The 25,209-nt window shown below is 34.2% G+C and overlaps 1 protein-coding gene and 1 long non-coding RNA gene across 2 annotated transcripts in view; both read left to right on the top strand.

Moving 5' to 3' along the window:
• Positions 1-212: 212 nt before the first annotated feature.
• Positions 213-25,209, top strand: part of LOC124454855 — a 66,408-nt gene continuing 41,411 nt past the window's right edge. Inside the window, exon 1 of the mRNA XM_047005608.1 lies at positions 213-305. The gene's annotated coding sequence lies outside the window, so the exon portion shown is untranslated. The remainder of the gene's footprint in view (positions 306-25,209) is intronic.
• On the top strand, positions 6,561-9,234 carry LOC124454861. Its single transcript, XR_006951623.1, has 4 exons — positions 6,561-6,746; positions 7,617-7,930; positions 8,129-8,322; positions 9,047-9,234. It is a non-coding gene; the product is annotated as an uncharacterized LOC124454861 (long non-coding RNA).

Here is a 25,209-nt window from a genome sequence, read left to right as displayed (position 1 = left end):
GTAAAATCGTCATGTTCGCTGAAATCATCATGCAAAAACTGCTTAAATGCAAATGTCTGTGGGAATGTTTTAGCGATGTAAGTGAAAGCATTCAGCACTGATGTATCGCTGTAGCAATGTATAATAACGTCATATGCAATCAATTGGTTAAATGTGACCTTGTGTCTCAAAAAGCAGTGAAGTGTAGCAAATGATTACGCGTAAAATACCAGAAAAGTTGTCTTAAAGGTCATTACTGGTTTGATATCATTAGGATTCGGAAGAGCTAGCGCTAAGAACTTGACAAGTTTGCTAAAAATTCAAAGGTAAGCTCGTTAATTTTTATTATAAGATGCTTTCTTTCTACATCCATCAGTTGCACTTTGACTATTAACGTAAATGAACTAAATTAAAGAACAGTATACTGCCTTGCCGTAGTAGGTTTAATTTCAATACGCTTTGTCGTAGAACATTTCAAATTAAGATTTGCAAAATTTCCGTAAAAGTGAGATGACTGTGAAGTGGGAGTTTGTAAGAATGTAATTGAAAGGAATGAAAATTTTGGAAAATCCTGTTAACAAATTTGATTTGACTGAGCAATGATTTTTAATAATTTAAATAAGCTAAAGTTTGAGCGAAAACTGTAACACCTGCATCGGCGTAAGCACAAGAATTAATTAAAAGCGCATAAACCGAAAAAAAGTAAAACTAAACCAATTCTGAAGCGAAACAAAAACTAAAAGAAATTCCTTCTGTTGATACGTGTTTTTGGGTAGACCAAATAATTTAAGCAAATGACTACAATTTGACATTATCAGGCTTCGGTTAAGCTAGCGTTAAGTAGTGGACAAGTTTGCTAAAAAGTCACAGGTAAGCTGGTTAATTTTAGCTATAAGATGCTTTCTTTCTACATCTATTGGTCGCACTTTGACAATTAACTTAAATTAACTAAATAAATGAAGAACATCAAGGTTTGTAAAAATTTTCCGGAAAAAACACTTCTGGTGAAAGACCAATATCATAGCTAAGTTTATATAGACGGACCAATATCATAGCTTAGTTTCGATGAGCACCACCATGCTCTTGATCTTAATTGAGATTGCTCTATAGTATGAAAAATATTAGGAAAATATAGAAAATCAAAATGAATCATAATCAAAATCAAGATTAAGTATATTTTTCTTGATATAACTGGGCTATCTTTGTCAATTAATAAGTAGGAAATATACGTTTACTTCGTAATCTGTTTGAAAGAGATAAACAGGAAATCCCATCCAAAATAAAAAAGAAATAAAGACATATGCTCAAAAGAAAGACCGTATATTTTAAATTTGATGAAAGATCTGAAGTTTTACTCATCCGAAAATTGATTTATTAAACAAAGTGAATCTAAGTCTAAACTAACATCTACAATAAGCATATACTAAGAGGCAGCACTTCAAAGCACATTATATGCGCATTTGAATGTCATTATTACAAAGAGTGCCTGACGGCACTTCAATTATAATAACATTTCTGGGATGTGTATTGTCCACTAGTACTTTTGATAGAAAATATAGCACATGCTAAAGAATAAATTAAGACTTTGACATATATCACCATCTACATAATCAAATTATTCCGTTACAGTTTCAGCCATTTGCAAAATATGAAGATGCTGCTTCTTGCTTTTTGTTCATGTGTTGTTTTGACAGGTCAAGAAATAATTCAACAACACTAATTGTATACATATTTTTTTATACGAACTAATTGTATACTTAAAAGTACGAATTTCAGCATACACAAAGCCATAGTAGACTTTATAACAATAACGTTATATTTCATGCTATTTGCCTTTATATTTCATCATTACTTTTGTTCATAGGTGTTGAAAGTAGCAATCCAAACGGTCTTTGCTATCTGGAAGACTTAAACAACTTGATTTAAGTCCGTACAACATTCTTTGGGGTGAATAGTGGTCATGCAATTTGGGTACGTAAAGGCAGTGGATGGACCAGAGTCGGTGGTGCATTAAAACATGTTAGTGTTGGAAACGGTGGAGTTTGGGGAGTGAATAAACATGATAATATTTACTTTCGTGAAGGAGTGACATTCAGTTCGCCAGTTGGCACAAGCTGGACTCAAATATCTGGTACGTATAAATCTTAATTTTAATTTATATATTATTTTAACGAAGACAAACGCAAAGTTACAATAGTATAGCTTTGGAACATTTACACTTGATACACGAGGAATTTCTATCAAAAATGCCACTGGTGATCTATATAGACTATAATTTAAGGATTGCGTATTATTATAGTTGTAGTAGAAAGTCGTTTTAAGAAAAGAAAAAACAATTCAATCAAATGTTTTGTCGAATAGAAAAGTTAATGTTACTGAATTTGATTACAAAAGTATACTGGCTTTATCCTTCATTTGATGTACTTGCGGTGGAGGATTATTTGCATGCAGTTTGAAGAGGATTCTTAAGAGGACCACTAGGGAAGACGGTGTAAAGCAGAGTTCCCTTGCCGGATATTGAATTATAATTACATTATGTAGGACGATCGACAATGACTACTTGATATTGTCCAAGTACTTAATTTGAAATACGTTATGTTTGTCACTAGGAGTTTCAATACGCGCTTTCATGACAAATGTAAACAGTAACACACCATCAAAAATTTCATCTTGTCTGGATATTTTGCCTCGCGTCTCACCTACGTTGTTTTTAGTTCTAATGTTAATTTTTCCTTTATTATTCTACATTTTCATCAAGTGTCTTGTCTCGTTTAGGCTCCGCCCTCTATAAAATTGGCCCGCTACAGAAACAAGCTGAGTTCCTTTGCCGGATTTTAAAATATAAAATATAGGATGATTGACAATGCCTACTTGAAATACCTTAAAGTGCTTATTACGAATTTTAGCCCCTTTTTAGCTTAATTGAAAAGTTATTGAAGAAATGACATGTCGCTGGACTTAAACAGATAAATATAAGTTCCTTAATTTTGCCTCCAAGTCGGGTACTATTTGCGATTTTTACGACGCCATATTGATACTTGTGACGTAGATAGTTGAACACTCTGTTTCCGTCAATATAATATTAAATTATAGGAGGTGATTTTGTTGTCGTTTTTTCTTGTCTTAAAACAAATAATGACAGTATTTTCAATAAAATTTAAAAAACAAGTTTTCCGGAAAGTATGGCCTCAAAATCAGTGCTCAGATAATTCAATTCGATGTCTGAATGCGTATCTGATTTGAGCTCGGAATCCGTGGGTTATGTCAGCATTTAAACGACTTCGCATATGACGATGAACCGCTCGCAGGAGATGGTGATGAAGTGCATACTCCAGATGATCATGGAATTCTCCATGCGACATTAGAACAACGAAGTGATGGCGTAATTCCACTCGGTGAATGGTAAGTTGTTGTTTTCTCCTGTTTGTAATATACATAAAGTTACTTTATAAACCAGAATGCTCCCACGTTTCAGGTGTAATTGTCAATGCTGTCATACCGATTTGTTAGAAGGCGCATTAGAGTACTGATGCTGTAAGGAAATTGACCACTTTGCAGAAAATGACATTCGATAGCATTGAGAAAATATCATGCATAAGGCATGCCAAATTTGGGCCTTTAGTTCATGAGCTGTCCTAAAACGTCGGGCCACTATTGAGGATAGGAATGGACGTGCTTATCGCCGCCAAGCATCACAATTTTAAATATATAGATTGTAAATTGTATGAGAAACAATTTAATCAACATTGTTTCATCAACAATAATTAGTCCAACCTTTTATTTACTTCAGGTACTTGAGAGCTGTGGCATACAGATGGTTGATGCGATGGTTTTGTGGGTCTATGGGATGGGAGAATACGGCCTTTACCTGCTTGTGTTTAACTTTATTGGAAAGCATATCAAGTGGTAACACAACAGGTTAGATACCATCAGAGGGCGTGATGGAAAGTCTTTTAACTTGTACTGTAGAGAATGTTGACCTATTTGCTGATTTTGGAATGGTCAGGAAATATGCCTAGATGAAAACCAAATAGGAGATACATGGATGCACTATAAAGTTGACATGCAGTATGGTTTGAAACAAGAGTAAACAATAAAAACAAATTGGTGCAACAACTAGAGGTTAAGCTGAAAAATTAAATGAAAGAAAATCTTTTCTTCAGTGTCAGTCTGGGAAAAAGACAAAAGAAAAATATATGGAATTAATCATAGCATAAATGTAAAATGGAAAATAGAAGCCGTTCATATGGCGAATCATTTGCTTCCCAGTGCATACTTCAACATGCTCAGCTCCATCACTAGTAGATGGTACTTCCTCATTGAGAGAACATGTTTCCTTCAGCTGATGGCTTATGGAGAGTATGTCGAATAATCTACAAAACTTATATCGAATTTACATATGACAAAAGAAAAATCATAAAAAGCATAAACTTACTTGTCTTGATTTCGATCGGTTATTTCGTCCTGTAAGGTTCAGGAATCCCAGCCACGTCAATGGTTGGGGTCAGCATCTTTCAACCTTCTTTTGAGCTTGACTTGAACGCTCAAATTAAAGTCAAAACAAGAATCTTCAAAATGCGCAGAATACAGACACGCAGGTAGGGATGCCTCAAAACCGGTCTATGTTTACCAAAATTTACCATTTCTATGTCTTTGCGTCTCTGTTCTTTTTAGGATGCATCGACATTCCTTCGGTTTTGAATACTGGCGCAACTAATTTGATTAGGTCCGCCAGCACAGCGTTTTCCTCCTCGTTTCTTATTAAGATTACTAGTAGAATACGCATGTTGATATATGTGTTCAAATTTCTACGTCACAAGTCAATAGCTTACCGATCAAAAGTTCGCAAAAATGCTGAAAATCGTGACTTTGACGTCCGTAAAATCACTTTCACCAATCAATTTCAATTATAATTGCAGATTTAAAATCACAAACAAGGTCTTTCAACTTAGCCTAATGAAAAGGGGCTAAAATTGTATTATAAACACTTTAAGTATATTATTATGGTTTCATTGACGCTTTCATAGCAAATGTAAACAGTGAACACACCATCAAATGATATTCATCTAGTTTGGATATTTTGTCAATCCACATTCGACCTAGTTTTTGACAAAGGGAACCACACTTCTTAGTTTCATGAATTAATTTTCACTTCTTCTTCACCATTTTTATTAAGTTTTATCTTGTCTCGTTTAGTCTCCGCCTTCTATAAATTGGCCTTTACAGGGGAAACAAGTCTGCTTCTTTACAGCAACTAGAAGCGTAGACAGTTTTACAACACTAGTGGCAAAGGCCATCACGATCTTTACCCATTAACATAATTTTCAACAAAAACTATAATTTATTTCATTGAAAATTCAATTTCATTTATAATTGTCTTCCAGTGATTCTACAAAAATATTTGCATTGTGAAGACAAAAATGAACTGGCTTCGCAACAGTCTAAGACTTGCATCATGTAGTCAGTCAACAAACTTATCACCGCTCTTTTCACAAGAGTATTTGTAATTTATATTCACTTCTATTTTACAGCTATGTCTATTGGTTTTCAATAGTTCTTTGAAGAACTATTCAATTTTCATTCACTACGACAAATACATTTTAAAAGCAATTTTCACTCGTTGTAGAGTTAAGTATTTGCATTAACTTTTATTCAGGAAGATTAATGCAAATTGATTCGGGACCTACAGGAATTGTGTATGGTATAAGATTTGGGTATAGCATATACTGCAGAACTGGAATGCATCCAATCTCAAAGGAACTGGCTGGAAACGTGTTCAGGGCATTAAAATATGTCAGCTTTGGAAAATTTGGCTGCTGGGGTGTAAACAACAACAATTATATCTATTTTCGAACGGGAGTAACTCTTCTAAATGTCAAGGAGATACTTGGAAACGTATTCAGGATCCTAAAACAAATTGGGTCAGCATTTTTGATAATTGTGATTTTTTGGCTGGAATTTTGTAACAAATATAAAACAAAGCCACTATCCTTTTGTTTTATTGTAATTTTTATGGAAATGATAACTGTATAAATTGATATTAAATTCATTCTTTGAAAAATTGAACACATATGAGTTTAATTTCAGGAATTTTACAAAATTTGCTTACCGAAACTGTACTCTTTTCTATCCGTTAACGTTAGACAGACTGCTTTTTATCTTGTATTCCCTTTGAAATTGGTCTTCTTTAATCGAGTTGAATCTTATTTGATCAAACGTATGTATACAAAGTAATATGTGAAAGTTTATCAGCAATACTTAATATTAAGGAATAGGTATGAACTTTGAAGAACAATATTGCAACTAACAAGCAACTGTATCAAAACATACCGGAGCAAAATATTATAATACAGGGCTTGCTCAACCCTTTAAAAACAAATTCAGTTTTGTGATAAACATATGTTATCTTCAAACAAAATATAATTGGTATATATTTTGATAATGCCAATTCAATGCCATTTAAAATGAGAGATCCTGCTCCAAGAAAGAGGTGTTCTCCCATCTCCATACGCTACCCCATCTTTACATACAACACCACTCGCTTGCACTAAAAATGTGTACCAACTTTTTATTTATAGGCGACAGCAAGTGGTGCTGTTTACGGTGTGAACATTCACAGAACATTATATGTTCGTGAAGGAATTCGCTCCTGTAATCCTACTGGAACACATTGGAGATCCATTGCTGCTCCCAAGTTTGATCACGTGTCAGCTAGCTTATCTCATGTATTCGGAATTGTCAAAATGACAAAATCTTTAAGTTTAATGGTAAGTAGAAGTATGCCTTAGTAGGTAGTTTCTTGATCATTAACATAGTAAGATTTTGTGAGAGGGCAGTGGTTGCTCATATTTATTTATGTATGTTTTATCTATTGAGAAAAACGAATTTCAAAGTCTTGCATATATGAATATGTATACTTCTCCAATATCGATCTTACAACGCTCTTGTGTTTGAAATTTTAGTAGCAAATTCTTTGCACATTGATGATTTGGTTATGTTAGAATTCATTTTGGTTTGTTGCCAAATTCTAAACAATATTTAAAACCGTAAATGTGTCCAAAGGATTAATTAGCAGTAAAGAATTGTGAATTATACACATGAATTTTGACCAAACTGTAATATGTTATGGCTTTTCTCGTAATATCATTAGTCCAGTGGTCTTCCTCCTCGATATTTTGCATGTACGTATATACTTTCACTGAGCTGTTTTTTATGCACTAAACGTATAAAAAATGAAAGGATTTTCCATTATTTATCAATTTATTTTATTCAGTATGGTCTCATACATCATTGAAAATTTGCGTTGTTTCCGACACTATAACAGGACACTATTAAAGAAACAGAAAATATTTTCCGAGTTTCTGTAGAGTTTTAAAACATGCAAGAAAGAGAGAAATGAATACTTTCATAAGCAACTTCAAGTTTTTTCCAAATTTCACAAGTGTTTCTATCATTAAATACGAAAAAGTATTAGATGTCGTATACTTCTATTATATCATAGGCATTTTGTAAACAACATGAAAAGACTAATATACAAATTTTAATAATAAATAGTCTTTATTTTCGTCATTAAAATTTCCCACCGAACCACAAAACCTATCAGTTTATTGCCTAAATAAATTTCTCATGCATTACAGAACAATGGCGTTTGATCGCAGGCTCATTGAAACAGATTGATCACGGTCTTTCTGTTGGTGTGTGGGGTGTGAACCGCCATGACAATATTTACCGCCTTAAAGAAGATTATTCGTGGACTCAAATTTCTGAAGCCTTAAACACGTTTCTGTTGGTGCAGCTGGTGTTTGGGGAGTAAATAAACACGATAACATTTATTATAATTTGGGGGGACATTCTTGGAAACAAATCTCAGGAAAGTTGAAACAAATTGATTCTGGTCCAGAAGGAATTGTATATGGAGTGAACAGTAACGATAACATTTATTGTCGTTTAGGTATTTACTTATTATTTTTATAAGTGGCTGATGTTTGCAAAGTTTCTCACAGTACACTAATATTTTCTAACATAAGTAGTATGCAGGTACCCTATGCAGATAAAAGTTATTCTAACTGTTATCTCCAATAAACAAGCGCATTTTGAGGAAAAGCGCCAGCAATACTTTATTGAAAATGCATGTTTCTTATTTTTCTAGGAATCTCAACTAATAACCTCCAAGGAACAGGATGGAAGCAAGTTCCTGGTGCATTGAAATACGTTAGTTGCGGTGCCTTGGGATGCTGGGGTGTAAATAGACATAATCAAATTTGGTATCGTTCTGGTGTATCAACACAGAATTGTGCTGGAACACGTTGGACTCGTATCGGAGGAAGCCTTAAGCAAATCGAGGTTTGTAATCACTACATTTCTCATGATATGTGAAACAGCATGCTGCATGCAGCTTTTCCTGCTAAAGGCATTTTGTGTTATTGTATGAAATATTTTTGTGACAAGACATTTGCTTTTGAATTGTTTTTTTCTTAATAAAAACTTATGTTAGGCTAAAATTGGCAATTCTTAACGCCTTTAAATAAAATATATCGCAAGATTGTAATGACTTTCTTTCAACAATAATGTTAGTATGTTGAGCTATTTTAATTTTATGTCATGTAATTTAGATTATTTGCTTTCTGTCTTTGACAAGAATATATGTGAGAACGAATACATTAGCAAATTAAATAACTAACATTTCAGTCTTCAATTTACTTAAAGGAAAAGTAATGTTACGAAGGAAGCATGCAAACTTTTATTTTGAAAGAAAAGTAAAACTGTCCTATCTTTAACGCTTTGTACTGTGATTAGCTTTCATTAAGACACATTCTGTTTTATTTTATTGCATTCTCCTTCTAATGAGGTAGTATTCAATTGTTTATAACCAATGTGGGCTTGGTAGCTCAACAGGTAGAGGGCGGACTACTATCCCGAAGGTGCAGTTCAAATCTCGAGTTCAAGTCGCATGTTTTCATGTGCATATTAAAACCTTGTTAGGATTAATATATTATAACCACTACGGTTCCTATAAAGTTAATATTTCCTATCTTTAGTGAAGAATTTTAAAAATATTCTTTTTAAGGCTGGAGAAGTTGGTGATGTATATGGGTAAATAAGTAACTCGTGGTCTACCGTCGAACTGGGTATAACTACGGCATCTCAATGGGCTCAGGTTGGGAAGTTGCTTTGTCGTATGCTTCATTCGTGACCACTGGCCTGAATAATAAGTATGTTTTGATAAATGGAGCAATTTTTGAATCCAAGGTATGTGTATAATACTTGATGAAAATAACGAGGCGTATTTTCAATTAATAAGCCATCGATAACCGAGCGCGAGGTCGGAAAAGTATCGGACCGAGGTCCTTTTGTACAGAGTTTGGTCTGTACAAAAGACAGAGGTCAGATATTTCTCAGACCGAAGAAAGTTAGGTTGTTAGAAGGTTTATTACATGGCATTATTTAACCTGGAACGAAGCTTGCTTTCTTTCTCGTCTTGGCTGTTTTCTACGGGTTGACATTCACTTTTCTAGTTTTTGTCAGTAAAAATTTAACGGTTTCCAATTGTATCGTTTTTTTGACTTACATTTGTAAATGGTTTTCCGTTTTGCTGTTTGAAAACTACGCGATTTGGACCTTGGTCCATTACGGAAGATTATGGATCAGTTAAAATGTTTCTGTGCCAATCAACTGAGCCTAGAAAATAATGTATTTCATAGTTTGCTTTTTTTTACCTTACTTTGAAAATTTAAAACTTAACTATGTTTTTTTATAGCTTGTCGAAAGCAATTTCCTTGAAAATTCAGCAAAATTCAACAGTAACGTGATGAAAGAAAAATGATTAACATTTTCCAAATCTAGCGTAGTTGTTCTATTTGTTTCTTGATAGTTTGTATGAGTGCTATGTAGCGTAAAAATAAAACGTACTTTTTTGTTATAATAAAAACCGTATCGCAAAAAAACCTGCTCTTCTTGAACTTTTTCATTTTACAGTGAAAAATATATGACGTACAGCTCCTTCCTCATTAACCCTCCCCTCTCCTCATTATTTCTTATTGTTATAATAAGTTGAGATCAGGGGCGGATCTAGAGTATGTCAAATCCGTCGCGCGACTGATGTTTGAAATTCAAAAATTACTATTCATATTAATTAAAAACTCATTAATTATTCTTACTTTATTATCGAATTTACTTCGTTATGAAAATCCAGCTTTATTTATTATTGAAAACTAATGACTAATCCAATGAATATCTCGTTGGTAACCAGATCAGTTGAATTTTAATTGACCTGGAATAACCGACTGATAAGCGGGGTGGCTTGACTGGTTCGACGGATAAAGGAGTCTATGAACGCCAAAAACGCTTATTTTATTGGTCAATGGCCAGATCAGTGGACAGTCTGGAATGGTCTCGACTGATAATAGGGGTGGCCGGACGTATAAGGGAGTCCAATTGCTATCTTACAATTGGTTCATTTGAATTTTTGTTTCATTGTGATTGGTTTGACGGATTTCGACTGATAGCCAACTGAACTAACATAGTCAAGCTCACTGTCTGAATTGAATGTTTGATCGTTTCATGGTAATTTTTATAAGCATTATAGAAACTAAACTACAATCAGATGGAATTTATGGAAATCTTTTACAAATTCATATATTGACACGAATACTGCTGTCCAAACTGTGAATTTTTTCAAGAGGGTGAAAAATTTATGGATAAATTGTAAATGCTTGGCAAAGACGATCTCGCGAGCGACATTTCAGTCACTGATGTTCAAAAGAAAGCCAACATTGTTTTGAGTTTTATCAGCAGAAATTTACATCCAAAATTGTAAGTAAAGGACAAGTGAAGTGTATGCATGAATGTAATATATCAAAGTCAATTTATGCGAGTGTGTGATGCGATTTATGTCAATATGGCGTAGGGTAAGCAGATTGATGCTTCTAAAATTGTTGTTGCCGAAGGACTTTTAGCTATGATTTCTTTAGTGCTTGGGGAATCGTGGCCGTTATATGGCAGCGAAATCCTACATTCCTGCAAATATATTTCAATGGACAAAAAATCTGTAGCCATAAGGCGCCATACTATTATTTACTTTATCATAAACAAATGTTTGAGGCTTTTCAGTTTATCATCATTGATCATTCAATCATTGGACAGTTATACTACATATTGTTTAAGATTTGAGAAAACTAACATTGATTGCATGAGAAGCTGTTTACTATAACCTGTGATTTTGAGTCTTCTGATCCATGAAGCTTTTTATTTTGACAATTTGACTGAAATGGTATTAAACCTGAGTATTTCACATGCATGAAATGTTGTCACATGTCACATATTGTCCCCTTTTCTAACTGAACACCTCATGTACAGATGCAAAGGTGTGTTAATCTACGGCTCATACCAGATTGTTTGCCATAAATTCCAAAGGGCTATTGATGTATGAAAAGCATTTTCTATAAAGTAAACATGTCTTTCTATGTATGCAGATAAACCTTGAAATTTGGCAAAACAGCAAAGTATTTTTCATGATCACTAGGTAATTTTTCTGATGATCATTGTAATTTCTAAACTAAATTATTTCAGATTTACATTTAAACGAGCTTTGATCATATGAAAAGATATTTATCATAACCAGTAAGCATGACACATGAACCAATTTTAACATTCATGTAATTATATAATTAAAGACATGCTGGTTACATTCTGTTTGTATTTGCAAATACAATACTACTAGTGATTGCTATATAGCACACCTTGCATATACTTACAGAAGATAATAGTCTAGTGAAATGCGTAATAAACATTTATGGCATTAAGCTGTCCTTAACTGCAAATTTTCACTCTGATAATTTTTGCTTAATCTTTGGCAGAAAAAAAATTTGAGTTTTTTCTCAAAAAGTGAATTTGCTGGCATTGATGTGGAGATGGGTAAAGGGTTACAATAAACTTGCATGGTTTGAAGTCTGAGCTTTTCTATATCTATGAACTGTCACTTGTAGTACCAAATTTCTAACTTAACTCATTACAAAGAGGTTTGAATGGGGGTCTCTAGGGGGAGTCTATGCCTGACAACTTGGTAGAAATTTTTAAAGACTATATCTGTTTTTGAATAGCATTATTGTAAAATAAATTTTACGTTCCTAGACATGCTAATGAGCCATATATTTGGCATGATAATGAGCCTAAATATTGGGCAAAACATTCAAGTATTGTTCACTTCAATATTTTTTTGAAAAAACGTAAGAAAAATGTGTGGTTTTTACGCAAAAACGATACCCACAAAATACATTTTGTATTGCTCTAAAACGCTGAAAATGTCATTTTCAAGGCTCTGAAATTCAAAATTTCTCAGGGGAGAATGCCGCAGACCCTCCCCCGGGTGCGGAGCGCCTCCGACGTTTTATGACTGATGTTTGAAAAATCCTAGATCCGCCCCTGGTTGACATGTTCATTTGTTTTATATATTCTAAGACTTAAAGATTCCAATCCCACTTGCCGTTAATTTCAGTGGAACGATTGACATTAACATGCTTATAATGCGTGCCATATAATTTTAAAATTTGAAAGGGAGTGATCAATTTATAATGAAAGAAATTTGTTGCTTTTTTCAAGATATGAGAATGCTTTGCAAAACGACTGCACTTGGCGTCAGTTGATTTTGACTTAGATTGGGTATGCCATCTTCGAGTCTTTGTTTTCCTATCTCCTTTGAATGAATTATGACATGCGTTTCATAATAAGCAAATATATATATAACTGCAGTTGGAAACGTTCCCAATAAGCAACATAAATGCACAAGTAAAATGTAGTTTATGTTCAATTTTTACGCTTTATACATTAAGTATTGTTTGAAAAGCTTGACAACGGCTCTTTTAAATCTGACTGTACCAAACACGTAGAATATTGGGTTGAAACAACTATTGAGAGATGAAAAAGTGTAAATTCTCGATCGATTTGTCATTTGTTGGCTGTTATGGGCACCTTTCAGTAATGATGCGTATGCAATGTAAGTAACAACTGGAAAGAACGTCATAAGATAAAAATACACTAGGATAAACGTATTCAATGTTATCTTCAGCATAACGTGATATTTCAGTCGAGCGCACCTTGACGCTGTTTGACTTCTCCAAAACCGTTTTCCTTGCTTGTATGAAGAACAAAATATAGGCACATAGGTTAATGTTATCAAAATCATCAGTACTAAATGAATAGAAACCCAGAATATCAACCAAAGATGATATTGTTTACAAATATACGCAAATGTGTTAATTATTCCTATACCCAGAAGTACAAACCAGCACGCGATGACCATTTTCAAAACTGTCTTCTTTACAATCATAGTTTTGTATTTCAATGGTAACATTAAAGCCAAATAACGATCCAAAGCAATAAGAAAAATATTTAATCCACTGCTTAATTGAACGAAAATATTAAGACTTTCGTGATAAAAATAATAGTCATCCTGTATGCGACCGGACTGAATGGTTATTGTCAACCAAGTTTGGAAAGTTGCTAAATATATAAAATCTGCGATAGCCAGGTTTAAAATGAGAACATCATTTGGATATCTTCTAAGTTCGTAAACAAGCAAAAAAGTTGCGACAACAAGCATGTTGAAAAATCCACCGATGATGATATGAAGATAATTAAACATTAGGAGAATAAGTCTCTCTTCTTTAGCCATGATCAGTTCATATTTTTCTGAACTTTCATTATCGTAGGAGCTCATTTTTTATTTACTGATGGTTCACAAACAATTTTTTCATAAATAATTTATATGTTTTCTTTATGTCTACAAGCCAGCTACTTTGACACTGGCAATTATAAAATGCAACACTTGATAATTTATTTAAAATTTGTGAATAATAATATCAATAAGGCGTTATACCCTAATTGGCAGTATTTGCTACGTATATTGCCTGCTTATCAACATAACTAATATGCACTGGCTGAATGCACCTGATGTATTTTCTCTAAATCAGGGGATAACATCTCGGAAAAAAAGTGGGAGAAAGTTTTCTAGTGTTTGGTTTAACAGAAAAGACAACAATTTTAGCAGGACCAATATTTTTGTTCTCTCTCAGTTTTTAGACAAACTTCACTTTATTTTTTACTAAATCTGTATGAAACTCACCCATTCCCACTCCCCTTCACTACACCTCCCAGAGTCTAAGTGTTGTCTCAAGCTGAAACTTTCATGTACGGTGATGAAAACTGTTGAGTATAGATTTAAATATTTGTTTGAATAAAAACCAAAATAGTGGAAAAGAAATATGTCATAAAATCTGATTGACTGTTTGCAAAAGTAAGTTGCTTTCAAATGATTTAAAATGTTTTTGGCTTTAACAATACCTTTATTACAGTCAGGTAAATAACTTCTTCAGTTAGAGAAACTGGTTTTAAGAACATTTGAAATATACTTGACTGATTGAAAGTTTTATCTAACTGTGTTTGTTGGGTTTAGAAGTACAAGAAATGACGTACATTGAAGAGCACGCTTGCTTCGTAAGTGTAAACACAGTATACTATTATCGCAATTCAATTGGAAATAGCGTTCAAATTGTTCTACTTTTTAAAATGTTCATTATTTACTATACTCCCGTGTCATAAAAGCCTTGTCTTTATTTTATGTGTTCTTTAATGTACCTCACTTCCGGTGCTGAGTTATCAACATCAAGGCCAAAAGGCCCACGACAATATAGGAATATACAGTAGGGCCACTTTGCTGTTCAACAGGCAGCTGTATATTTAATAAGTTTACTGGCTGTCGTTTGCCATATCGTCAATCCTATTGGTCACACAATACAATTTACTGGCTGCCAATTTAGTAATCACATGCGTAATAAGATATGCGTGGCCCGAAAAGATTTAATGGAGTAGCCCTACTGTATATTGTTTATAATGTGCCCACGACGATACCAATTTCGTTCGATAAAAGATATTGAGAATGTTTTTAAAGTTGATTTAACTATGTAAAAGTCATTTTCCTTTTTGTTTTCCTTTTTCTTTTTCTTTTTCCTTTTGTCTTTTTTCTTTTATTTGACTTTGATAAATATTTAACAATACATTTGGTGAGGATAGACACGATATTCAAAGGCAAAGAAGTAAAAACTGTCTTCTACATTTTATGTTTGTCGTTTTAAGCGTTATTGAAGCTTGGGTGGAAATTAGATTCAAAACAGCATGTTTCACGATATTTTGCCACGAGTTATGTTTCTCTTTGAACGTGCACATAGTGCAAGTCATTACACATTGTATACACCATGACAAACTATTTCAATTTTCAATTAGCAACATCATAGAAAACGCGATTTGATCTTTCCGATTAGTCTTAACTGATAAATTTACTTAATGTAGAAGGCGTATATTTATTTAAAATTGATCATTTATACATACATTCCATTTTATGTTTTGATATAATATAAGAATGGCAGCCTCGTAAAACTATAGCATATTTTGAATTGTCAATAATTTGCAGTTATTCCGAGCGGATTAGAACGGATTTTGAATCTAATATTCATCAGTTCAATCTTGATAAAGCTATTAACGACAAGGCCCTAAAACTTTTACTTGACGAGAACCGATACGTAACTGCACACGACATCCTGGACGAGCAGAAACAGATGATTGTATTAAATGCTCGAAGACATTTCATTGATAAAATTCTAGTGAGAGAATCATTTTCAATTCTAGCTGACGAATCATCAGACGTATCTAAAAAAAGAACAGTTGTCCTTCTCCGTAAGGACCTGTGATGATAATTACGAAGTATCAGAAGATTTTGTTGGAATTTATGAATGTTCGCAAGGACTTTCGTCTGATGCATTACTGCACTACACCAAAGATATCCTTCTCGGATGTGGTATGGAAGGTCACAAAATGGCAGCTATGAGCTTTGATGGGGCTTCAGCAATGAAATCCCTCGCAAAGAAAGATATTGCACCAAACGCAATTTATGTTCATTGTTTCAGTCACTGCAATGAACTTATTATACAGGATGCAGCTAAGCAATCTAATTTATTGTCTACATCACTGGATTTATGCCAATTCCTGTATGCAATCGTAGGTGCCCTTCCAAAACGTATTTTATTGTTCGAAGAAATACAGGCAGATTTTAGAAACGAAACAGGAACAAACGTTTACAAAGATCTACGACTCCAAAGTCTTTCTACAACGAGATGGACAACAAGAGTAAAGGCGGCTGACGTCATCTTCGAGAAAACAGCTGAACCACATGCAACCCTTGAAAAATTGCAGGAAGATCCTAGCATTTCGACAGACACAAAAGCAAAGATTAGAGGAATATTAAGGCGACAACTGTCTTCCTTAATCGTCATCTTTAATTTAAACGCGACAAGAAAGCTATTGGCTTTACTCGAGAAGTTTTCTAAAGAGCTCCAAACGGTTGATATTTCAGCTGAGTACGCTCTATTTTCAATAAGACATGTCCTGCAACGTCTTCATGAGATGAGAAGCGAAGAAGAGTTTGAGCGTACACTTGATGACGCTAAGAAAGTTTTTCGTGTTATGATGTCGTTTCCACTGGAATTTAAGGAAAATTTTGGCACTGGCACTAGACTAACAAAAGTTCCAAGATGGATGAATAATGAAGAAATGTTAATAACAGAAAGCCTCACGTCACAGATGCCTCAGTTTAGAACAGTGCGAATATAACACCAATGCGAAGCTCGTACTACCAAGCCATTGATGCAATCATCTCAGGTCTAGGATCGCGATTTGAACAAGACGATCTTTTCCAGATCAAATGTATCGAGAAACTGTTACTTAACTCTATGAAAGAAAGAGGAGTATCTTTAGATGGATTAAGCAATTCTTTGATTGATAAAGATGCTCTAAGAAAGCAGCTTGATGATCTTCCCACCATTCTTGGGCTTTACAACGTGGATCAGAAGAAAAAAATAACAGAAGTCACGCGTATTTCAACAATAGCAGAGATATTCAATGCCATGCCGTCAGCAAAGAAAAGGTGCTCTGAGATCCACAAACTAATTATACTATACTACACAGTGCCGCTCTTATCTGCCTCGTGCGAACGCACATTCAGCGTAATGCGTCGTCTCAAAACATGGCTGCGGTCAAACACTGAAGGAAATCATCTGAATGATATTATGTTCTCCAACATTCAGAAGCAACACATGGATATGGTGGAAATAGACGTAATTGCCAAAGAGTTTCACAGAGAAATGAAAGAAGAATTAAATATTTTAGAAAATACAATACATGACAAATTGTAAATTAGTTGCGTTACATCGTTTAATAGTTATATTATTGTTAATATTTATCGACCAACACTGCGGACATGTGCTTCTGTACAGTGTATTGCATGTAGCACATCTCTTTGCTGTTTATCAATATAAGATTATTTTTAGTATATTTGACTAAAGTGCCCTTCCACAAAGGCTTGCCCCTTCTGCCCTTTTGCCATTCCGGCATCCCTGGTTATTCGTAAAGCCATTCATGATTAAATTGATAATGCAAATTCGATCAATTAGCATCTTTATATCCTTATTAATTTTTATGAATTTTTAGTGCCACGCATATCTTATTTTGCACATGACCAACATAACGGCAGCCCATCAATTGATTTTTCTGACCAATATAAGAACGCTGAGATGGTCAACCGCAGGCGGTAATCTAGTAAGATATACAGCACCGAGTTGCCTACGTAGTAAAGTGGACATACTGTTTATTCTTTACACAGTAATAGTGCAATATTGACTTCAAAATTGTGCATGGCATTGCACAATTATGGAACACATTAATAATTTTGGAACAGATCAACTGCCTTGGTTTGTTTTAACGGTCGTATTCACAAGAATATTCTTTAACTTCAAAGTAATTATTACTTTTTGACTGCATAAGACCAAGGAGAACAGTATGTTTTGTTTGACCGAGACCCCGTTGTATCTCGAGGCGAACAATGCCTGTCGATATATCCATCTAGGGTCAATAAAACATATTGTTTCCCGAAGTTAAGTCCTACAATGTAAATTTTTCAGCAAAATTAGTATCCACTTTTTTAGAAAATTATTTTCATTTATTGTTTTTCCAATAATTTGCATTGCATTGTACACTAGTGAAAAACGGCTGGCTCCACCACTGTTCCCGAGATTTCAGTCAACATATAATTTAAAACAAATTGGAAAGAAGCAAGACATCTTGAGATTGCAAAATATGTATCAAATTAAGACGAGAAGTGAACTGTAAATTTTCGATATTTAAAACCATACATACACATATATATTTACAATGCATGAAATAATTAAACGGAAGTAAGCAATAGAAATTAAATAGTGTGCTTACAAAGGCAGAGTTGGAAGAGGTGTAGTATTTCAAAAGGATGAATTGAAACTGCCGACCCGACTAGTAAAACAAGAGTACTCTTCTTTAAGAGAAGAGTTGTAATTTTTTGCTAGCATTAAGTCTCGTGTTGAGAAAAGGTTTGTTATGTTTGATAAGAAGTGCTTCAAGAAAAGCAAGAATGTGGTAGTTGTTAGATTTGGTTGAGTGATGTATTTTATAGTTGTTGAATACAAGGTTTTTATAGGAGAGTTATGGGAGGTGGAGGGAGATCATTGTGTTGTGAGGACTCGATGTGCTGAATGTTGTGATGAACTAGATGTGTTGAAACTAGGACTCAGATATGGTCTTCCCACTTGACCGAACAAACTAGAAATCATGGCTATTGCTGAAGACGTCTGGAGACAAATTTCAAGACTGGATTCTTTTAAGGAAGGACGATATGTTGAAGATAAGGTTAAAAACTTCCTTCGCTCTTTTACATACAATTATATTGATTTATACCTAAAAGAATTTAAGTTAGGGCGCATGAAGTGATATATTCTGAACAAATTAACCGAAACTTTCGCCATTCTCAAACCTGACAAGGGAAATGGCATTGTACTTATAAACCGCTCTGATTATCTATCTTATGTCGAATTCCTGTTCTCTAACCCCTCTAAGTTTAAGAAATTAAATCACGACCCGGCACTAACCAGTCTGGTAACTTCATTCTCTTCAAGACTACCTTCGTAAACTGAAAAAACGATCATTTTGACTCTCTTAAACCTGTTACAGCACAATTTGGTAGAGCACATGGTTTACCAAAGACACACAAGAAATATAATACTTTACCAAAATTCAGACTGATAATTGACAGAAATAACACTCCTCACTCCATCTTGGCAAATTTTTATCTTCCCTACTACAACCTCTAGCTTTAAATTATTATTCCCTTTTTGACTCTTTTAACGTAGTAAGTAATATTAATAATATTCCTAAATATCTGTTCGCTGAAGCGTGTCAATTTGTTTCATTCGGCGTTGAATGCCCTTTTACCAACGTTCCATTGTCTTGCACAGTCAAAATCATTTTAGACCGCATTTACGATTAACACATAATTTCAACAACTTTAAAAAAGTCTACATTGAAAAAACTCATATTAGATTGCTGCAACAAAACTGCCTTTTCGTTTAATAACACCATTTCTACCCAAAAAGACGGCGTTCTTATGGGTTCCTCATTAGGACCTGTCCTTGTTAATATAATTTTAACCGAATTTGAAAAATTACTAGTTTCCGATCTAATTAATGATGGCACAATAGTGAGTTTAAGATGCAATAGCTACGTTAAACGACTACCGTTGACCGAGAAAAAAGGACTGCGATGAGTAATAATGCGCATGTCTGAAATGCTAAATTATACCGTCATTATTCTACGACGGTTGGTTTTGGAGCTGTTGAGCGTAGTAAATACGACGGTCAAAATCTAGTTGAAAATAATGACAGGTAAGATTAATATTCATATAATATTCATAATAGTCATGTCTTCCGAATGGTTGAATTTGATCTACTCGATGTAATGAATCATACATTATGTGGATGGCTATACATAGTTCTAGTATGTTATGACAAATTTATTTATGATATTGATATGCTTATACTTTTAGTACGATTTTCTTGCCAGCAAATCCTTTAAAAAAATTGGTAAAAGAAGAGCTACGAAATAAGTAAGAAGAAGAAAATTATTGGCTTGATAACATGCTAACAAGACAAATATTTGTATTATTGTTTGTCCTTTCAATGTCAAGTTTTAGGCTTCACAGTTTTCTGATTTTTTTTATAATCACTGAAGTCAATATGTGTACATGCTTTTTGTTTCAGTGGAACATTTAAATGGACAAAGGAAAGAGATGTGCTATTTCTCAGATAAGTGTTGTTTACTCAACCATTTGCTTATAAACCTGGGACTCAAGAGGCTGGTGTTAAGTGGACTGAGGTGTCCAATAAGATAAATGGCTATCCACTTTTCTCTAGTGTACCTAGGGATCAAAAAAGTGTAAGAGAACACTTTTCTCGGTTATTGACAGAGCACAAAGAATTTAGAGAAGAGGAATCAAGTAGTGGTATTGCCCTAGACGCTCCAACAGAAAAAGAAGGAAATACTGGAAGAAATAGTGGAGATTATGAAATCACCTCCAATACTTGTGACAAAGAATAAAAAGAAAGAAGAGCAAAAGAGAAAATTGGCTTTGGATTGTAGAGATAAGGCTATTATAACATGGGCCAAAGCAAAGAAGAATGAAGACCGTGATTCAGACGCAGAGGAGGTAAGTGAGAAGGAAGTCCGAGTAAAAAGGCGCAAGAGAAGAGGTAGCTCTGATGCCCTGACATTTTTGGCAGAAAAAGCAGAGAGAGACACAGAGTTGCAAAAAGAAAAACTTGCTCTGAGAAGGGAAGAATTACATCTTCAAGGTGAAGTTTAGAGAGATCAATTGAAAATGCAAAATGACCAGCTTAAGTTGATGACTGACATTTTGGGGAAATTAGCCAAGTAAATTTTTAACTACCATTTCCTAAAACATTATACTCACTTCCTTTGTTATCTATGTCAAACATTGAGATTGAATGTATTGTTATGTTTAATAAAGCAAGTAAAAATACATATTTGAATACCCTGTAACCTTTCGTTTAAGCTAAATAATGACAAACTGTTGGATGCTTCACCTGTGAGGTAACGTTTCCATAAAAGCAAGTAAGAATGTTTCTAAACAAAGCACTGACTATGTATTGTTTTCTTACAGCACTTAACTCTAGCTTCAAATTCTTCTTAAAGTCAATGAACTTAAAATAGTCAGACACATCTCTGAATAAACAGTCAACACAAACTCTCACAGAGCTCATACTTTCCTTAAATGCTTTCATATTTGCTGTAAATACAGGAACCTCTCCAAAACGGTAGGGACACATCAAATTTGGTCGCAGTGGGTATGCAGAATCACCATATATGCATAGCAAACCTCCAGCAGGGTAAACAGCAACTTTTTCCAACAATTCTAGAAGATGAGACTCTCTTAGCATGCGGGAATCATGGCAACTGCCTTCAACAGGGCCATAGAGATTTCCTATCAAACCATTAGAGGAAGTGCCACGGATTGCATGTAAACGTTTGTGCCCATTATACACAATTCTTTGGTTCTTTCCTGGTCTACAAATAGGGCGAACTGTCCCATCCACGAAGCCAAAGCAATTATTTAAAGGACATCCTTTCCTCGAAATGGAATTGGTGTATTCTTGCAGAGAAACGTTTGACAGAAATGGTTGAATCCAAGATCTTAGACAAAAGCCATGATTTTCGTAAATCCAGTCTAATACAGAGTTCGATAGCATACACAGTTCGGCACAGGCCGAGAAAATGTTGGAATCATGTCAAAATATCTCCACGGATACGCCAACCTCTTTAACAATATACATAGCCCCTTTAAACCACTGCATCGAGTCCCTTGGGAACACACAAAGTGATCAGGAAGGCGTAGATATTCGACTAACAGTGGAATATCTTCTTTTGCTAATCTGAAGTTTGATTCACATTCACACAAAGTTATGCTATCCAAAGAAAAAGAATCATATTCCCAGTAAACATACGAGGGATTTGTTGACTTATACTCGTTATATAAAACGAGGAACTCTTCGTCAGTCAAAAACCTATCTGCAAAAGCCAAATTTAAAGCTGTTCTAAGTTGTTCAAAAGACATTTTATATTTTACCGTCGTGAGCACCACACGTTTCTTAAAGTAAACAACGGTTAAATTTCGCGCGCACATTGACCGTACTCGCCTCAGTCTACCTATTACACGGCCACCGTAGCCGTTAATCGTAGCAGTTGCATCTTAAACTCTCTAATAAAATTCTACAACCGTTACGTTGATGACACGCTTCCTTTTGTCAAAACCTTCAATATTTCCGCTGTCTTATCAAAATTTAATAGTTTTGAGGCCAATCTCACATTCACAGTTGATACATTTCACAATGGCATAATTGATTTTCTAGATATAAAAATTTCGGTTCATGGAAATGACTTTTACCGAAAAGACACCCACACTGGTCAGTACTCAAATTTCTCTAGCTTCGACCTTTTCATCGAAAAATTGCTTGGGTAAAATCTCTTTACCACCGTGCCTTCAAAATTGGTAGCAATAAAACACATTTCAACAATAAAATTGAAATAATCAACTCTTACATGTTTTGGAACAGTTACCCTAACAGCGTTATAAACTTTGTACATACAATGATTCTATTCCCATTACAACCGCTCTTCTATAGATGATAACCTACCTAAAATCTGGGCTCGTATTCCTTATCTTGGCGTGCGTGGCAATTTCCTCTTAAAGTCCTGTTTTTAGGAAATACAAAGACATCTTTCTCAACCGGTGAAACCTGTGCCCATTAAAGTCCTGTGCCCATTAAAGTCCTGTGCACATTATTCCACGCCCCATGTGGAAATCAACTTGTATGTTGACAATGGTAAGCGTGTTAAAATAAAATTATCTACCTATCTATCTATCTATCTATCCTGTTTTAAGAAAATGCAAAGACATCTTTGTCAACCGGTGAAATTTGTTAATATTTATGACACAAAAAACTGTCCCATTTTGTCTCTAACAACGACAAACTTCCTTCACTTTCTCGCAGTAATCTTGTATACGAAATAACTCGCCCTAGCTGTGGTAAAACCTACAACGTCATGACACAAAGATGCCTGTCTGTACGGCTCAGAGAACATGCAACCAGACTCTCTTCTAGTGCAGTTGGCCAGCATTTCTCTGAGTGCGAAAACGCTCAATTCCTGGCTACTCTACAAAACCAGTTCTCACAACTCAATGATCTCCCTCCACCTCCCAGAACTCCCTCTACTATGGAAAACCTTGTATTCAACAACTATAAAATACATCACTCAACCAAATTTAACAACTACCACATTCTTGCTTTTCTTGAAACACGAAACACTTCTCATCAAACATAACAAAACTTTTCTCAACACGAGACTTAATGCTAGCAGAGAATTACAACTCTTCTCTTAAATTATAATACATTTATTTTACTAGTAGGGTCAGCAGTTTCAATTCATCCTTTTGAAATACTACACTTCTTCCAACTCTGCCTTTGTAAATATCACACTATTTAATTTCTATTGCTTACTTCCGTTTACTTATGTCATGCGTAGTAAACATATATGTGTATGTTTGGTTTGAAATATCATTCTGTCTGAGGATGACTTTGAAATAAAGTCGAAAATTTACAGTTCTCTTCACGTCTTGTTTTGATTTATATTTTGCAATCTTAAGATGCCTTGCTTCTTTGGAATTTGTTTTATATTACATATTTTTTGGTCATGGCTTTTTCAGTCAGCATGTGTTTTATTATGTACCAATTTTTTAAAGAGAAAAGTGACAACAATGTAAATATTGACTTTCCTAAAAGAATATGTGAACAAACAATATAAAAATATTTTTGTAAAGGCGCTGACCGAGGTCGGTCATATTTTTGACTCACACGTGACCCGCTCTCGACTAATCAAACAGTAGGAAAAATAAACTTTCAAAATTGGTAATATGAAATTATTATTCGCTTATGCAAATAACTCCTTTGTTGTTCACTCATCGATCACAGGAAAAAGTGAGCAGAGAAGAAAGAAAACTGTTTCCAATTTTAACACTAATGGGAAATGCATTCGCATAAAACAGTATTTTTTCACCTAATGAAACAAATCCGGGCGAGTTATAACAGTAAATAATACGCATTGTAAAGATTACTGTATTATAATAAACTAAATAGTAACAAACTTTCCCAGTAATTTTGTATATTTTAAGAGTGTGTTCCTCCCTCTTATCGTTTCTCCCTGATTAACATATCTCCTATTTACAATTTAAGATACAAAATAACGCGCGGAAGCAATAAAATTATTATTCGCTTATACAAATAACTCCTTTGTTGTTCACTCATCGATCACAGGAAATAGTGAGCAGAGAAGAAAGCGCCAATTTTCACACTAATGGGAAATGCATTCGCATAAAACAGCATTTTTTCACCTAATGAATTAAATCCGGGCAAGTTATAACAGTAAATGATACGCATTGTAAAGATTACTGTATTATATACGTTTTTGTGTGCAAAGTGTATACTTTTGTACATTTTCCTATAGGCAAAGGAAATGTGCAAAAGGAAAAGACATATTATTTATAGCGAGCAAAGAATTTCTTATGTTATATTTTTCCACAATGGAAAAATAGTTTTCCTAAATAGCCAAATGCTTAAGATCAGCTGTGTAGAAATGGCCAGTTGGTTAATGTCACAAATCACACCTCAAAACATTTTGCATTAAAGAAAATTTGGCATACTTATTCAAACTTCAACCATACTAATCACAATGCTAATTATATCACTTATAACTAATTATAAGTGTTTTGTTATTTTTTAAAATTGACTGATTTATGGAATTGATTGAAAGAAATCAAATATTATAAAACGAAATATACTTGTTTCGCGTGCTTTTTCAATAATGTTTTGGAAAAACTCGTGGAGTAATTAATCATAGCTGAAAGTCATATCTAATACAATATCCGTATTTTACCCTTTCTGGTAAAAACCTTCAAAACGCACGTTTTAAATGACATTAGCTCCTACGTCTTTCCGTCCGTCTGCGAATGTCATCCGTTCGTATTTTTTCATCCGCAGTTATTATCCGTCCGTCCGTATACGCGTTTTACCCTAACCCTCGCTTAGACCGCATTCTTTCACTAGTGTATATTTATACCTATGTGCACTCGGAACTACACTATCACCTACATGTCCTCAGTGGCGAAATAAACGTAAGTATAAGCACAAGATTATCCCAACTCTCCGTTATTCTTATGTTTATACCAATGTTTATGTCGCAAGTTAGGAC

The sequence above is a fragment of the Xenia sp. Carnegie-2017 genome, unplaced genomic scaffold, assembly GCF_021976095.1.
Source record: "Xenia sp. Carnegie-2017 unplaced genomic scaffold, XeniaSp_v1 HiC_scaffold_3, whole genome shotgun sequence".
Lineage (NCBI taxonomy): Eukaryota > Metazoa > Cnidaria > Anthozoa > Malacalcyonacea > Xeniidae > Xenia > Xenia sp. Carnegie-2017.
The sequence above is the reverse complement of the archived record's forward strand: the minus strand, read 5'-3'. Positions and strand labels throughout refer to the sequence as shown.